Source organism: Athene noctua, chromosome 5 (assembly GCF_965140245.1).
Source record: "Athene noctua chromosome 5, bAthNoc1.hap1.1, whole genome shotgun sequence".
Taxonomy (NCBI): Eukaryota; Metazoa; Chordata; class Aves; order Strigiformes; family Strigidae; genus Athene; species Athene noctua.
In genome coordinates, this window is record NC_134041.1 from 10,965,773 (window position 1) to 10,983,531 (window position 17,759).

The 17,759-nt window shown below is 37.5% G+C and overlaps 1 protein-coding gene across 4 annotated transcripts in view; it reads right to left on the reverse strand.

Annotated features, from left to right (window-relative positions):
• The window catches only part of MAST2 (microtubule associated serine/threonine kinase 2), a 199,648-nt gene that overhangs the window by 71,250 nt on the left and 110,639 nt on the right, over window positions 1–17,759 (reverse strand). The window lies entirely within an intron of this gene.

Below are 17,759 nucleotides of genomic sequence, written 5' to 3' on the forward strand. Positions count from 1 at the left end.
GTTTAATATGCTGAAAGCAATATAAAAACTGTATCTCATGATGCACAGGCCACTAGAGATAGCTGACAACACGTTCCCGATTCACAAAATAGGTGCAACTCTTGTTTTACAAATCACACAAAAAGCAGAGAACTGTAAAATACCCTAGAGAGCTTCAGATATTCTTACCAACAATGCAACTAGCAAATAAATCTGATATTCTTACCAATATACAACTAGCAAATAAATCCATTACAATTACTGTCTACTACTATAAGAAATCTGAGCATATTCCTTAGGGCAATGTTAAAATTATGAAGCAAAGCATTATCACAATTCAGCAGATGAGCAGCATTACTAATAAAACTTAAAACCTGAGTCTTTGTGAACACCTGTGGCAACACTGATAGAAAACCCTGCAAAGCAAGTTTCAGACAAGCCCTCTGCCCAAACAGCTCCATTCGCTGCCGTGACTTTGTTCCAGCAAACAAAGTGACACTTCTGTTATCAGGCAGCTGATTTCTCCCACCCCCCGGCCCCGGAGTTTCAGAACTTAGCCAAATTAACAGAATTATGTGTTCTTCCATTTGCTTCCCAGCCTGTGCTTGCTAGCAGCAAACATTTACCTCTAAAGATGACAGAAGTAATTGTAACAGGCAAGAGAAAGTCATGGGAGCGTGAACAGGAGCAACTAGATCACAGAATCACAGAATTTGATATTTAAATCCCTTTCTCATCACCACTTTTCACGCTGTTTAAACAGAATTAACAGTCCAAGTTCACAACAAAATCTCACAACTGTTGAAGCTACGTACATTTATTCAGTGCACCTCTAACTTGCTTTCTAGATGGCAGAGACATTTCTGCTTACTTCAGCAGTTCTCAAAACATAACTAAAATCACATTGGTCTTGATAGGGGGTGGGTGAATAGACAGGAGCAAGGAAGGCTGAGCAGAGGCTGAAGGAGCTCACTGGCCCAGCTCCAGAGGTGCCCTGCGAAGCTCCGTGGTGGGTTACCACAGGCACACACAAAGCCTGCTTGCTTGCAGAGCACCGAGTGCTGGTATCTGCTTCGGACCCTCCTGCACTGGCTGATCTTCTGGAGCTGCCCAATAATAAACATGCTCAGACTGCCAAGAACTACAATTTAATGCAAAACTATTTTGCTGCCACAGGATACACTGCATCTGACCATTATTATTTGTAAGCTTTTTTATTGCTGTTCTATAGGAAACTAGAGAACTCAATGAAGAAAAAAATACAACTGAACTGCCAACTATAATAAACAGTAATAAAGTTGAAGCACCATTAACTGCTATTCAGGCTCTTTAGTGTACTTAAAGCATTTCTCAAAATTATCCAACTGATTCTATACAATCTCCATTTACATTCATGTATTATTCAACAACAGGCCATCCAAAAACTGATTGCCATTGTGTACATCATATGGAAAAAGTAACAGCCTGATATTAAGAAGCTTAAAATCTCAGTTCATGGATTTTTTAAAAATATGTTTTCAGTTATTCTATTCCAGTAACTGTTGAAAAACCAGAATAGTCAATTTCAACATTATCACCAGATAATCATTATGTTTATATTAATAGAAAAATCTTTCTCAAAACACAAAAGTCCTGAGTATTCTAATATAATATATATTACTACATAAGAAATAAAAAAATTCTGTGTATCTTAATACAAACTATAATATAAGAATTTAAGATCTTGCTCAATATAAAACACTAGTACAATGAGAAAACAGTGCTCTATCCTCTATGGTCATATCCATTTGCTAAAGAGAGTTCCTAAAATACACTTTACCACAGTGATGTCTGGAGCTGGCTATGGAAACTTGGTATATTTAAACCACAGCATAACATGGAACATGAACTGTCCCAAACTCAGAGCTTTTTAACTGCTCACCTGCATTTGCCAAACTGAACCAAGTTTTACAAACCAATTCTCTCTGCTATAAAGATAAGGGACCAAAAGAGTTAAGTGGCTGAAGAGTAAGCACAGCTGAGACCCATAAAAATAGGTCAGGTGAACACAAATGTATCCAGAGGAGGGAATGGCTTGAGTGAAAGCTTAGCCCTAAGTTAGAAATAAAACATTATTCTCTTTACACCCTCAAAACTGGATAACTTTCAACTTCCTTGAATCTCTAATCTGGGAAGGGGGAACATCACTTAAGCCTGTTTAGCCATTTCTATGTGTGTTGGCAATAAAGCAAAGCTTAAACACAGAGGCTAAAAGCAGAATGTCTGATTTCCTGAATCCATGTTATACGACGAGAAGAATATACAAATAAAATCATACTCTCTACTGGTTGAAGAGAGTTCTCTGGATATATACACAAAACTTTTAATAGAACTTGGAATCCCAGAGAAACTACAGAACAAGAACGATGAAGTTCTGGTAGTCACAAAAATACAAAAAAGGAAGGGAGGAGGTAACATGAAGACTTCAGCTGTGCGACCTCCCCCAAGAAGTCACTACAACAGCATTTGAGCACCTCCTAAAGAACAGCTAAATATGAAAGAAGCAAAACTGGCTTTAACCAGGGCTTTGTGCCAAAGAAATTCATACTAGTCAATTTAAGTGTTGGCAGAAACAGATCAAGTGAAGAAGAAAATTATTTCCTGGAAGATGCACTTTAGCCAGACAGACAGTACTGAGCTACAAGGCCAATGATAATGAGGAGACCATATTGTCAATCCTTTCAATTGCATTAATTGCTTATTACTGTTCACAAATTCTCAAACAATACTACATGTTTCCTTGTCCTAAAAATAATTCCATCTGCATAAAAAAACAGGATTAGAAGGAGAAAGTAGAAAGGAAAAAGGTTACTTATATATCTTTGAGTATTTTAAGTAGAAAAAAAATAAAGTTCTTAACCAGCCCAGAGAGATTCCAAGCATTACTATTTGTATATAAGCCAAAATTTTGCTATTTTCATTAAATGCAAGACAAGCCTTACCCTAACCCTCCTTTTCTCTCACAATTTGGTTTGAGTCTTGTTAACCTTTTTTTCCTCAGATCCCACTTCATAATTTCAGAGAATTAAAACCCCTCCAGGTCTTCCAGTTTAGGCAAAATACAGTTTTAATAGCACAAAGTTTCTGTACTGCCCAGAACTGCAGGGCCAATCTCCAGGCAGTGGCATGCTTTGGAGGACTGTCAACATGCCAGTACCCCTGCTGCCACCCAGGTCACACACCCATGCTGCCAAACCCAAGCCTAGAAATCTGTGAAAGCATGAGAGCAATGTGATTTAATTCTGAACACCCACAGCAAAATGGATAGTTTACATAGAAATATTTGAAACAACGCCTGTGCCATCACTATGGAAATAGAGCTTTTACTACATCTAGAGTTAACTTCTCTGCCTGCAATAAAAATAACATTTGTTACGTGTAGTGAAGCGTTCCCAGCGCGTTCTTGAAACTGAACACTGCAGGACATCGGACATGGGTCTGGTAACTGGACACTGGGTTTGGACCCACTGAAATGTACCCTGGAGCCAGCGCCCTTGGCCAGAGTTATTTATAAGAACATTTAGTAGCGTACCTGCGAGCCGCACGCAGCTCGGGGGTTCTTCAGCTACACCCTAACAAACCTCCTCTGCACCAACAGACAATCAGATGCCAAGCCTCTAAAATGAGCACCACTAGTACACCTTGTTTCATAGGCATTTTCAGTCTGAAAAAACAAATCAATGTTTCAGTTTCAGCATAAATCAATACCCAATTCTTTACTTTAGCAGTTTACTCAGGGGATATCTCTAACTCACTGAGCAAAACTGATTAACGTCCATGAGGCATTCATGTAACAAAAGCAAAGGCCATGGGAAAACAATTTAAAAATAAATAACCAACCACCACTATCAAGTAATTTCATAGTGTTGCTGGCTATTAGAAATCAATAATGATAAGGAAGTTTCTCAAAATCTCAAAACTTATAGACCTTGAAAATTTTCTCATACTTGAAGCTGCTGAATATGCAAGTAAACAAGATTAGCACCGATTGCACAGAGTCTTCCCACAGACTTTGATAGAAATTGACTTGAAGGGAAAAGATGTACAGAAACAGTATAGCTTAAATCACAGTTTGGTTAGTAATCATTAAAACATTTTATTCATATTAATGATTTCTAATTACAAAGTTTTATTTTTGTAAACCACCTCAGGTTGTCAAGAGTGCTGGATTAACTCCTGCATTAACTCCTTTCAAAGTAACATTTCAGAAGTCCAACATCAGACTTGTTCCAGATTTGACATTTAATTGTGAGCTCAAAGCGCTACAAGAAATGGGATCCAAAATTAAGAGCAATCACACCTACAAAAGCTATCTGTGGTTATATACTTTCTTAAAACGGGACTATCACCTAACCAGCCTTCACTAGATTCTCCTCTGATGTTACAGGAGTTTGGTTTCAGTTGATTTGCTTCACAAAGACTTCTTTATGAGAAACAGACATTTTGGAAATGAAAATAAGTATTTAAAATTTTTATTCACAATGGCAGAAAATTTACAAAATCCAAAATCTGCATGTCAATGAATGCACCAGCTGCTCAGCAACGTTAACTAGATGTGGAAGTTATTGTCTTAATTATAGTAATTCAAAGATGGAAGCAATTTTGTAAGCTTTAGCACTACCAACAACAGGGATAATTAGTTCTCTAAAATAGATAAGAATAAGTAAGCATCTGGTTCAACTGATTTTTTTTTCACGTTCAAGAATAGTTTAAAAGTTATTCATCCTAGAATAACCGGGGGGAAAAAAAATGTTATTATTCATGATGTAGGTTTGGTGGTTTGCACGTTCCTATAATAAACACTTCTCTTAAGGCAATACAGTTACACTCTCTTTAGACTTGAAGGATGGAAGCACAAGTCCTACAAGCAACTACTTAAAGATCACAGAGAGATTCTCCATCACAGACACAGAACTATTCTCTTCCCAGCGCCACCCAAGAAAACAGCATATATTTCCTGTCATGAAGTTTCATAAGCAGGGAAACATCCTTAATTTGGATTCCTTCCTGGTTACCTTGTCCAGACTAAACAACTATGGATTCTTTCTCCGATGCATCTCTAGACAGTCTTTCCCTGCCATCCATTCTTTTATAAGGTCAAACCCCATCTCCCACAACCTTGAGACTGGGTTGCAGTATTCCTGTTTCTCCCATCCTATCAAGGAATTTCAAATAGGATTGAACTCCAGACTCTAAAGGGATTTAGCCTTAAAGAAAAATCTTTAAAGGAAAACCAACTGCATGAGTTCAGGATCCTCTTCCACAAGAAGCTTGCATGGACTAGTTACTACAACCATGATGACTACAACCACAAATGCAAGTTGTTCAACAACACAGCAGGCTCTTCTTGAATTTGCATTGCCTGTTCTTTTGAAGCTCATGAGAGGAAGAACACTGGACAAATAAGTATTTTTTTATAACTGGACACTTTGCTCCAAGTTTTCCAGCTTGCTGTAGGTGACAGTTGTACCAGGCTGCTGAAGACTCACTCTGTGTTCAAAAGTGTTTGTTTCACATGGGATGAAAAGCTTCACACCCTCCCTCCTTTTTGTTAATGTCCATCTCATTAATCCAGATATGTGCAATGTATGAGCTGCTTCAGAGGAAGATATTTTGCAGAGACATCTATGAGGTATGTGAAAGTCCTCTTGGAAAGTGAAGACGTCTTCACTTTGCCATGAAACAAGAGAAAAATCCTGCCTGTATGGTTGAAGCCTTTCCTTTCTGTAAGATGTTAAGGGGCATTCCCATGCCTCATGCTGGTACCAGTAAACTAGAGTCACTGTGCAGATGACTGCAGAAAGATGTGAATTCTACAAGACAAGAAGCACGGAGATAAAAGATGTAGCCAACTTGTGAAGTGTGGTCTGCACCTCTGTACCGATATCCAAAGAGAGCACAGCAGGTACAAAAACATGAAGAATGTCTCTTTTCACAATGCTGCGCAGTTCAGCATGCTCACAAACACATTAACTGAAGTGAACAAGGACTCAAGCCATGCAAGAGTTACAAAGTATGTGGTAAGTTGGATGTAGACTGGTTCTTTTGTTTTAAGGAATATTAACATCTACGGAATTAATTTATTACAAAACAGACCATTTTCTTTTCATCTAAAACAAGCTGTATGTTAGATAAACCCTTTTTATTTCATTTAGAGCTCAAATTCAAGAAGCAGTATCATCACCTCAAGTTAAGAAATTACAAAAGAAAAGGCTAAAATTGCCAGTTAACACCAAATTTATGTCTAATATGCCTAATGTTTGAGGCCAGTGCACACCTGCTTACACCACACTTTATAGTTCAGACTTTTTACATTATTAACAACATAGGAACAACTCTGCAAAGCCAAACAAAATGAAATGTCACAACAAATTACAATGACTGGTACAGCCACTCTCAACTAAATCAAGCCACTTTATTCTGAAATATTCCTCCCTCACAAATACAGCCCAAACCTATCTTTGTTCTTGTATGAAAAGAGAAAGAACAAGAAAAAAATCTCTGCTTATGGAAGAGACGCCCCAGAACAGACAGTATTTAATGGGAGAAAACAGACACTGACTTTCTCAAGAATTACTATCTCCTATTTCAGTTGTGTTATGCATTATACTGCCATGAAGTTACATCACAAAGTGTGAAAGGATGATTTAATGAAAACTAAGCATAATTGTATACTTTCATTTCCCATTTCCTCCAACTCTATTATTAAATGCTTCATGTAGCGTAACTGCTGTTTAAATAAGTCTCTACTCGCCAATTCTTATGGAAGATTGTCAGGGGTTTTTTTCCTCAAAAAAATCCAAGCAAACAAATTTAAGAATGAGACAACAAAGTGATTTTATATTGTTTCAAATCTTTTAATCACGTAGCTTACAATGGTATACAGGTATGTAACAAACCCATCCTTAACACTCTCCCCAAAAGATGGATCCAGAAAACTAAGCATAGGAGCTGAAAATGAAGAGAAACAGCTTTCCATGATTCAAAAGTGAGGAGGTTTAATATAGATCTTGCATAAAGTAATATGAAAAGTCACTCCACTGCTTTGTAGGACATGTGAACATTTCTCCTTATTTTGTTTCAGAGCATTTTCTTAGTTTAAGCATCAAAAAATGTTACAAATTAGCTCTTTATCAGCTAATTGCAGTTTCAAACCTCAGAGTGAGGATAAATTACGTATCTAATTTAAAAGCTTCTCTAACAATACATTATTGTAAAAATAATCTCCAGATCAGATTGTGTCAGCGGAGTTGCTTTTTCTGCAGAGAGCACAGATTTTCACACGGTTGTACAATAAAAAACAGAGAAAGAACATTATGAATGTAAATGGGACTAAGATGTCTGCAAATGAATTATTTGCTAAATTTTAAAAATACGTATTAGGAAGGTTAGACCAACGAAACCGATACACATGTGTGATAAAACCTACATTTATCCTCTGTCAGATACTCAAATCAAAAGGTAATCTTTTCCCTAAAACAGCATCCAGGGTTTATTTACTCGTGATGATTCACAGCCAAAACCTTTTCAATAGATTATATAGAAGTTCATAAAAGATGATGTGCCAACAATACCTTTGTAACTACACAGATTTTCACAACTCAGTGGAATCAAAAAGCTATTCCTCTGGTTCACACAAACTGTCAGGTCTGACTGGTCTTAAATTATTGCTGGATAGGGGAAATGCCAGTACAGACACTATTCTAAGGAAATGCTAGTACAGACAGAGTATGGGAAATTAAAATAAACAATTTTATTTTTTTATATATATATATATATATATATATATGTCTCTGAATGCTGTCCTCCCTCCAAAAAAGGGTATGTAGAAATACCTGTGGTTCAGCAGACCCCGAGCTGAATAGGCTTAGTCCTAGGTGGAAAGCAAATCTCCCCATTGTTAGCCAACAGCACTGAGGGTTTGCACTGAGGAATCCCTGCTGCTGGAGCTGACTATTCCCAAACCGTATTTTGGAAGATACAGAGAGGTCCCATGCTTTCCTCAGCTCCACTGGAAAGGTTTTTCCCAGTTGGTGAGACTCATCTTTCCAACTATGGAGATTAACAGTAACAACCCTACTGAAGAGTTTCAGGCTTTGTGCCTGCTCAGCAGAATTTTATGCTTATGGTATGCTTACATACTACCTGGAACTACAGTCCTACTTTATTTTTTAGGCAAACTCTTAGGCTAACAAGCGCTTCCATCCCTGGTGCTACTTCTGTTTAGCAGATGAGCCTTACTTATTGCCATCCTCAGCTCTCCAAGCGGCAAGATGGACAACATCAACTTTCCTAAGAACCATCCGGCATATTTAGCAAGCACTTTCCAAGCCATTAGAGTACAGAAAAGTCTGAACAGAACATGGCACTGAATCTGAACAATCTTGTCAGAAGAGCAGACACCAGGGAGAGTACATTGTTAGACAATAAATCACTCCCCCAAGTCCTCCTCTACAACAAACTCCTCACCATTTCAGGTTTCTTCGGGTAAAATCACCATCTGTCAATTCTTCAGTTCTAAATGGCTTTTGACAGAAAAGCTTCCCAGATATTTTGGATCTATATCAGAAGCTAAAGGGACAAAAACACCCGACCTTTAAAAAAATCCACCAAGGTAAGCTACAACATATAATGTTCTGCACCACTGCTACATTTGACTCCTTCATCCCTCCTACCTTTCTAACCCACGCATCGCTCCAATCATCATCTGCTACAAGAACCATGTTCTTTTATCATATTGAGACTGCAGCTCTCTCTCTTTGAATTTTGCAGAGCTTTAATATAAAGAAAAATACTTAGCAAACAGGTAAACAATTCACAAGTTCATCCCCTGCAGCAAAACATAGTACATCCAGAAAAATCAGTCTCAGTCTGCCTACCTTAGAAAGATACTTTAAATTTATATTTTGCTTCTAAACAAAAAGGTGAGCGTGCACCTTGTATTTGTTATACAAGACCCTCACCTTTTTAAAGCAATAATGTTTCCCAACTCTTAGCAGCTTCTTACAAAACCAAAAAACAAAACCAAAAACCCGCATCAATGTTGCAATATTTCTTAATAAGAAGAGAATACTTCTAAAGACAGTCCAATGAAGAAAGGTTCATTTTTTCAGGAGGGCAAAAACACTTTTCTGTGAAAGTATTAAAACGTGTATGTATGCACACAAAGACATCTAAGACATTCAGCCCCCAAAGGCCTTCAAACAGAAGCACTGAAAACAACTTGCCACTCACTGTGTTTGCACATACAAAGATGGGAGAAACATCCTCAAAAATATCTCTAAAAAATGTAAGCAACGCCCATGAGCGTTAAGGTAGGCTGATAATAGTCTAATGGACATATTAGGAAAATATCCAGATTTAACAAAACTTTAATCTCCGCAAGTAAGCTACAAAACTTTTGACATTTGTCCAGGACTAAGCTGCCTTAGAAAGGCACGTGCTGTGCTTTGCCCATCTGGACTCAACAGGGGCTGAGCAGAGCTCTTGCCTACCAAAGCAAGATAAAGGTGAGATACACATGCCAGCGTGCTGCTTTAATCCAAAACAGATACCGAGAGAGAATAAATACAGAGTTTGTTCCCTTCAGCTTTGAAAAAACAACAACAGCAAAAACAACAGAAAAGGTGAGAGTGTACCTTGTATTTTTGTTATACAAGACCCTCACCTTTTCAAAGCAATAATGTTTCCCAACTCTTAGCAGCTTCTTACAAAACAAAACAAAACCAAAAACCCGCATCAATGTTGCGATATTTCTTAATAAGAAGAGAATACTTTTAAAGACAGTCCAATGAAGAAAGGTTCATTTTTTCAGGAGGGCAAAAAATTTTCTGTGGAAGTATTAAAATGTGTATGTATACACACAAAGACATTCACCCCACGCTGCTAATCAATACATGCATTGAATGGCAGAGAGGGAAAAAGGATACCTTAAGAGTTGGCCCTAGATGTCAAATAAGTTGACAGACAGGAGCTGGACTTCTGTGGACACTGAAAACACTCGGAGTAGCAAGTAAAAGTGGTATAAATTCACGTACAGGGATATTCTATGTTGTTGCAAATCAAGTATTCGGTTATTTGGTCCTTACTCATTTACGAAAGCAGGTCTGTCGGTAAACCATTGTCTCAGATAAAAACAACAAACTTTACATAAAAAAATTACTTACAAAAATACATTAGGTAACTACACTGTAGTGTATATCAGATCAAATAAGCAGCCTACTTTAAAATAATAAGAAAATATGCCTGTAGAAGGCATTTCAAGTTAATGGAGCAATGAAACCACAAAAGGCAGCAGAAGAGGGGGAGGTCCCGGGTGTAGATCCTACCTTGGCACAAAGAGCAGCCCTCAGATCTCCAGCAAGCGTAAGTTTCTGCAACAATCAAGCCTGATTACATGTTAAACCTCATTCTTTTGTGTAAAGCTTACTTGCTATCTGAGCCAAATGTTCATTATCCAATCACTATCAATTTTTCATACAAGGATGGCCATTCCAGTTTAATAACTATACAAATGCATACTACAAATAGATACACACATGCAGAGTTTTGAAATTTTAGCAGCTCAAAGCTGAAACAATCATTCACAAAACTAAGCAGAAGAAAAAAACAAACAGTAAAAGCCATGAGCTGGGAGTTAAAGCTTGCTGCAGTATCTGCCAAAGGGTGAAGCAGTTCTGCCATCACTTAAAGTATCCCATTTTAAAAACTGTTCTACTTAAGAAGGCTGAAGATTAAAATCAAAATCAATTCCACTTACAGCAAAATGGTGGAGAGAAGTACAAATAACTGAATGTATCAAAAATAAATGGATGGTAGCAGTGATGACAAAAAGGAATCATAAAAGAAATTAGGAAAAAACTAAATCCTAGTAAAATCACAGAACCATAATTTATGCAGCTATTAAAAAAGCTGATATTTAATAAATATACCTCTTCTAAAATTGGATCAGAATGCAAATGAAGGAACCGCTAAAAGCTTTCTGAATGCTTTATGTACATATTCATAATTAAAGGAACTTGAAACAGGTAAGTAAGGTTAAGTATTGTTTTTACAAATCATGTGCAACAACTTTAGCACAATCTCACAAGCACAGGCAAATGCGGCCCAAATTTTCTCTGCGACAAAGCAGGGAAAGATAGGACTGTTGAATAAAATTAGCCTATTTCTGTGTAAGTAAAGCATTGTTATAAAATATGTTTCTGGGAGCCAGGTATTGTCACATCCCAGCTTTCTCGCCATACCAGTTCTGTTCCACCACAAAGTCTGAAACCAGCATGGCCAGCATGAAACAAAGAGACCCATGAAAATTGCAGAAAGTACAAGAATGAAGACACAGAGGAAGACAAATGCAAACACTTAGAGAAAGTCAGGTCTTCAAATTCCACAGCAATCATGCTTAATTTAAATTAAGTCTGCTAATTGTAACATACTAATTTACCATGCAATCAAGACTGGAACAAAATTAAAGGACAGGAAAACACACAATATACTGGAAATAAGTAATTTCAAATGCCACCACAGGATTCAAGCTAGTTTCCTTAGACATCAAAGATTCAGGGAAAGACAGTTCTCATATGGGCTTATATTTTAATCTACGGAGACTCACGTCTCTTTGGGTCCCAACAGCATTCCTCTAGTACATGCTCACTGACAGCGTCTTACGATACCAAAAGTAACTCCTTCAGCATCAAATAAAGCACATGAAGTGATGTTTACATCTTCTATTAACTCTGAAGTAGTTTAAGTGATATGCTTAGTACTACGTAAACACAGCAGGCAGTAATGGATATGGGGAGACTAACGCAAGCATCATACCGCTATATAACATTTGCTTAGATTTTCAACACATGACTAAGCTTTGTCTTTATATAAAATATCACAGGCAAATACTAACTCCTCAAACTTCAGGCAATTTTATGGGAAAGAACACAATTTATTAAGCTTACAATCTCAAAACATCTCCAACTTACTGCACAGCGCTGCGTAAAATGACAGCCAAGAGAGAGTAGTATCAAGTGGCTTGGATTTCACATCTGGCAAAAGGACTCCCCTGTGCAAGGCTTGTAAGCATTCTCCTTCTGAATCTCAATTCCCTGGACCCCTTCTACCTTCAGCCAACACAGTACCAAAAGCAAGCACACCAGAACAGTCTTTAAAACTAAACTTTTAAAAGGTTTGGAACACACTATGGAATTTCACCACTGAAGTGCTTATCCCTAAAGAGCATTTAGGTATTACTTTGTAATCCTCAAAAGAATAGCAAAAAAAAAAAAAAAAATTGGGCTATGGACTGGGAAAAACTCTTCAGGGAATATCTGATAATTAGCTACATATGTAGACTCAAATCACTTCAAAGGTGTTTTCCTTAATGCTTGAAAAAATGTATACTTTCTCAATATGGTAATTGAGACGGTGGTCAATACTAAGTGTTCAGCACCTGACCAAAAACATTTGTGTTCATGTAGGTGTATGGTAATAGAAAATGACACGTCAAACTGCTTCTCAGTTTCTTAAATAAGGTCTGCGTTTTATAAAAAACGTTTTGCCCTAAGGTATACAGTTCCTTGTTAACATCATCATTCAGCTGTCATTAAGATAAGGGGAATCCCAAGTGCACCAGAGAACATCTCTCTCTGCTCTTCACCACAACCCAGCGCCTCTTCAAAGAGAAAGGACCTGCAAAGAGTAACATCACGACATGGGCAAAGGGTTGTCAGAACCAGACACATCTACAAGTCCACCCCAGAGCTTTAAGTTGATGTGGTTTCAAATTTAAAATTCACTTGTCAGAGACAAACAACAGTTGAAACAAGCAGATGCACAGACTTTGTAAGGATTCCAAAACCCAAATGTGTCGACTTTAATTAAACACAAGAACTGCACATTTCCAGGCCAAACGCGTGCCAGTATGTACTTTTTCTGTCTTGCTTTCCATAGTAGCACTGATCTGAGTGTCCTCTGTGAAGTTCAGATTCTCCCTTCTCCTCCTACTTCTTCTGAAACCAGTCTCCCCGATATTTCATTTTGATCACTTAAAACATCAGTGTAAAAATGTTTTATATTCAGCAGCCTCCTTCATGAGAAGGATCCAAATAATTAATGAAATCACCAACCATTTGTGTGTTGCTTAGTTGCCTCTTCACAAAAGTTCTGACTTGAAAAACTGGTTTGTCCTGGGCAATAGCCAAGTGTTCATGCAAGAGAGTTTCCGTCTGAACAAAGAGCTTTCAAGGCTTAAAACTTCAGTGTTAACCCTGTAGGACACTTTGGGGTTTAGTCTAGCAGGGAAACAGCCAAGAGTATTCAAAATGAATTTAAAATCTGATGTACACAGACAAAATCCCAACTAAACTAGAAATTACAAACAATCTAGGTATATTCCCTGAATCATTACACTTATTTTGGATATTAGGAGGACCTTCCTTCCATTCATGGGGCACCAGTCTCTTTCATTGTATTTAAGTAGCACAAATATCCCATAATGGAGAGTGTACTGGAAGCTCCCCAAAATTCATCCATTAGTGAGCAAAATGCCCATTATGTTTTCATGCAATCCAAACGACTATTCTCATAAAGAGCTTTTCAGAAGATAAGGTAGAATTTTTTTCTCCCCCCAAGCAGTGTTTTTCTCCTAAAACCATATTGAAATACTAGCAAAAGTAATTTGAATGAAATTTCCTCTCCAATTAGGAGTGTCAGGAGGCCATTTAATATGCTGAACTAGGCAAAATAATTGAGCTAAATATTATCAAAAGCATCAGATTTCCAGGTCTTTCACATCCTTCCCAACATAAGGGAAACATTTCTTACTTTATCCATTTGAGCAAGGAAATATGTGGCATGACAGCTGTCGCTTTAAAGTTAATTATAGCATAGATTCACATTTTTAAGATTAGCTTTATGTTACCACAAAAACGTAAGTATCCTGCTAGCATCAAACTAATTGTTTTTCTTCAAAGTGACAGTGTATATATGGAGGAGGTGGCATCCTTCTGATACACACAGCTTTTAATGTCAATCTAGATGAATCAGCATAAAAAAGACACTGAATACATCTGAAGGGATATGTATGGACTCACTGTCTAGCACAGTATTGCTATGGTAGCTTAAAAGTTAGCATGAATACACCAATGCATCAGAGAGCACCATTTACATGCTCTTGGCTCCTGATTACTTCCCACTCATTCATTTACATCCCAGTGAAAGGTGATTTCTTACTGTTCGTGAATATTTCAATAATGAAGAGTATTCTTCTCAATTACCAAGGAACTGTTTATAATTAAATACAATTATTTCCATAGAATCAATTATTTTAGAGGTGCCTTGTTCCTTAAAGATTGTTTTACACATTAAGGGTAGTTAACTCCTGTGATTTTAACAAATTAACAAATTACTGAATCACTGATGCCCTTTCACTACAAGAAAAAGATGAAAGAGAATTAGAGCATCAATGGCAATCGGGAACACAAAACCAGCAAGCCCTTCCTAATAGAAATCCACCATTGTCATCCCCCAGAGTTATCTTTCAAGTCACTTCAATACAGAAATCTTGCCTGTCTTAACTCTGCAAAAAGAAAGTCACTAAACAAAAGTGAAATTACTAAAATCCACAGTCACAGCCTGCTCCACCCAGACAGGATTAAACTGCTGAAAAAATGAAGAAACATCAGAAACCATCGTTCTAAGTCAGTTTTTCAAGACCAACACACACCCACTTGCACAATTCTACACTGATGTTAATATCAAATAGCAAGAGCATATTCAAGATATGCCCAAAGCACAAAGAAACAAAAGGATTTTAAACCAGAGACATTTAATTTAAATACGTCAGAATGATGCTTTATCTTTCGATAATCCACTTTCAATGGGTAATGCTCAGTACAGCTGACACTAGAATACCAACCCCACATGCCCTTTGAACCTAGGAATTCTCGTATTTCTTCTATAGTTTAAAATTCTAAATATTTATACAGAACCAGTTTGACATATAAATTTGATTTATGTATATGTCACCCCTCCCATGACAAACTTATGTATTTACAGTTTGCTCTTGACTTTCTCTATCCTTTCGGGAATATGCTAAAGAAGAAACAATCCAGCCACTTTGACCAGAGGAGCAGATGGTTCACTTTTACAGTACCATTAGCTGCAGCGAGAATCCCACCAGCTGCACGAGAGAGCTCATTTCAAGAAAATGTACCAAGGAGAAAAAGGAGTCTTTCCCATTTGCCTTCTAATGTACGAAAAACCATATGGGAGAGAAGCCCTTTAGGATTTTTAGTACATATCAGAGGACATCATTATAGAGAAATATGCCATAGCACTGTAGTCAGAATAACACTAGTAACCCATCCTTGTGATAAAAAACCACATTAAAAACTAAGAGAAATCAAAGGTGGAGGAGCCCAGAATTAAGAGCACACAAGCTATCACAAATGCAGTAGGAAGTTTTCCAAAGAGATCAGATGAAAATTGTAACAAATATTTGACACAGCAAAATATTCTCTGCTGCTAAAAATACCCAATATTTCAATGCTACAGAAGAAATTTAATTGCAGTCGTAATTTTTAAAAGAAGTTTACTAAGAAGTGAACATAACGCTTTGAAAGGGGGGCAATTAAAATTGAAAATCATTTATTCATTTAATAATATGGTACTTCATTCCAACTGCCCAGATGCCACAATCCTGAGAACATTAACACATAGAAACGCCCAGGTCCCAGCAGTGCAGTGCACTAGATGTGCAGTGACCTCTCTCATAGCCCAGATACTCTTGGGAGCAAAGGTACTACATACGTGTACACGTTTTCAGAACCAATGCCCTGGAGAGAATCACAACGTCACAGTGTGCTGTATTAGCTGATTAATCACAGTACACGTAAGACCAGCCCAACCTGCCTACCCACCTCCCCCAAGACAGTAGGCAAAGAGCTGGTGGGCCGCCAGCGGAGCGTGGCAGAAGGCGATATTCCCAGCAAACTGTCACACATGCTCAAATATTTCATTTCTAAGGCTGACTGAAGGTTGTGACTTCCGTGCTGTGCAAAATAGGATTTCCACCACATGACTTTGTGCAGCAGCTCTTTGCTATGAATCCTCATAGAGCTGTTTGATCATTTTGAAATATCTAATAATCATTCATGTGATTAAATCAATAAAAAGTCATCTCTTTTCCATTAAGATGTACAGCAGATTTACAGATCAATTTCTTTCTTTTTGTACTTCAACTACTAACAAATAAATGGAATTGTAAATTTTGAGTAAGAGTTTTCTGACAAAATATTGCACCTGAAATCATTAGTAGCTCGCAAATTGTCTCTGTCCTTCATGTCCATTTTTAAATTCAAAATGGCACACTAACAAGGTATTGAAAAATAAAGATACTTCAGGTTTGTTCTGAGAAACACGGCAGGTGTCCACTCTGTATGGAAGTCCATGACTGTTGAATTTTCACAAAATACTATCTTTATGCACGCTGAACACCGCCTAGAATGGAGTGAGCTTTAGAAAAACAAAGTTCTGCAAGATGGAGCAACAAATGAGTTGCTCCATAAGCTGCAGGTCTATTACAGGTTATTTTCCTATGGAACAGTGTCCTCCTTCACCAAAGCCCCCCCTCCCTCACCTGCACTAGCCCAACTCCTTCGCCCCTCCTGGCTCTGCCCATCACACCTTGCTCTCACAGGGAGCCAAGTCTCATTACACCATGGTGCATTCATGCTCACCAGTTGGTGGCCAAGAATCATTTAAAAGCCAAGTCCCACCTACCTTTCCTTTGGAAACAGAGGCACAGGAGAATAATTTGCCTCAATTTCCTCTCTTCAGTCAAGTTCAAGAAATCCATAGGAAATATTGAGCTTTAACTCTGCCACTTCTGTTCCTCCATCAAACCATTGCTGCAACTGCTCAGTGAGTATGAAAGTTACTGCTGGAAGCAGAGATATGGATGCCCAACCTGAATCTCAAGCAGCTCTTTTCCTTTAAAAACCAGGCTAAAGAAAACAAAACCTGTATTTGAAAAGAGTAGCATCTAAAATAATTATTTGCAACTAAGATATAAAGTTATTTACAAAATCTTTCTTCATCAACAGTAAAATTTCTAAAAATGACTGTTAGCACAGAAGACAACTTTGTTAAAATTTAAACCACAGATGTGGAACGAAAGCAGAAAATAAGCCCGTCCAATATATTACTATGTAAAAGCTACAATCCTCTAAAAAGTATGAATATAATTTCTGATAGCTGATGAACAAAATTCACCCTGAAAATAGTCAAGGTTTATATTCTCAGTCCTTCGTAGATTTTTAACTGTATCAACAAATCAGCTGCTTAGAAATTCTGATACTAGCTGCAACTATTTACTCATAAACCTGAATATACTGCTTTAGTCAGGATTAACTACCTACCACATTCACTACTAAGTTCTCAGGCTGCAAATGTTAAGCTCCACAGAACATCTGATGAGCAATAATCATGTTGCTATTTCCCAGTCTTGAAGGGACACCACTGTACTGCATCAGATCTGATACCATTTATTAGTCCACACACTTCAATGTGATTTTATCAAAATCCAGAGAGTAGTGTGAATACAAACACTCATCCTATTAATCACTATGTTAACGCATTTACATCTCCAAGGAAGAAAAAGCTAAACGTATTAAGAATTTTTTAAAATTTAAGGTTATGCATATTTTGAAGATGACTGTAAGTGCTATAACTCAAAACATTTGCAAGCCCTG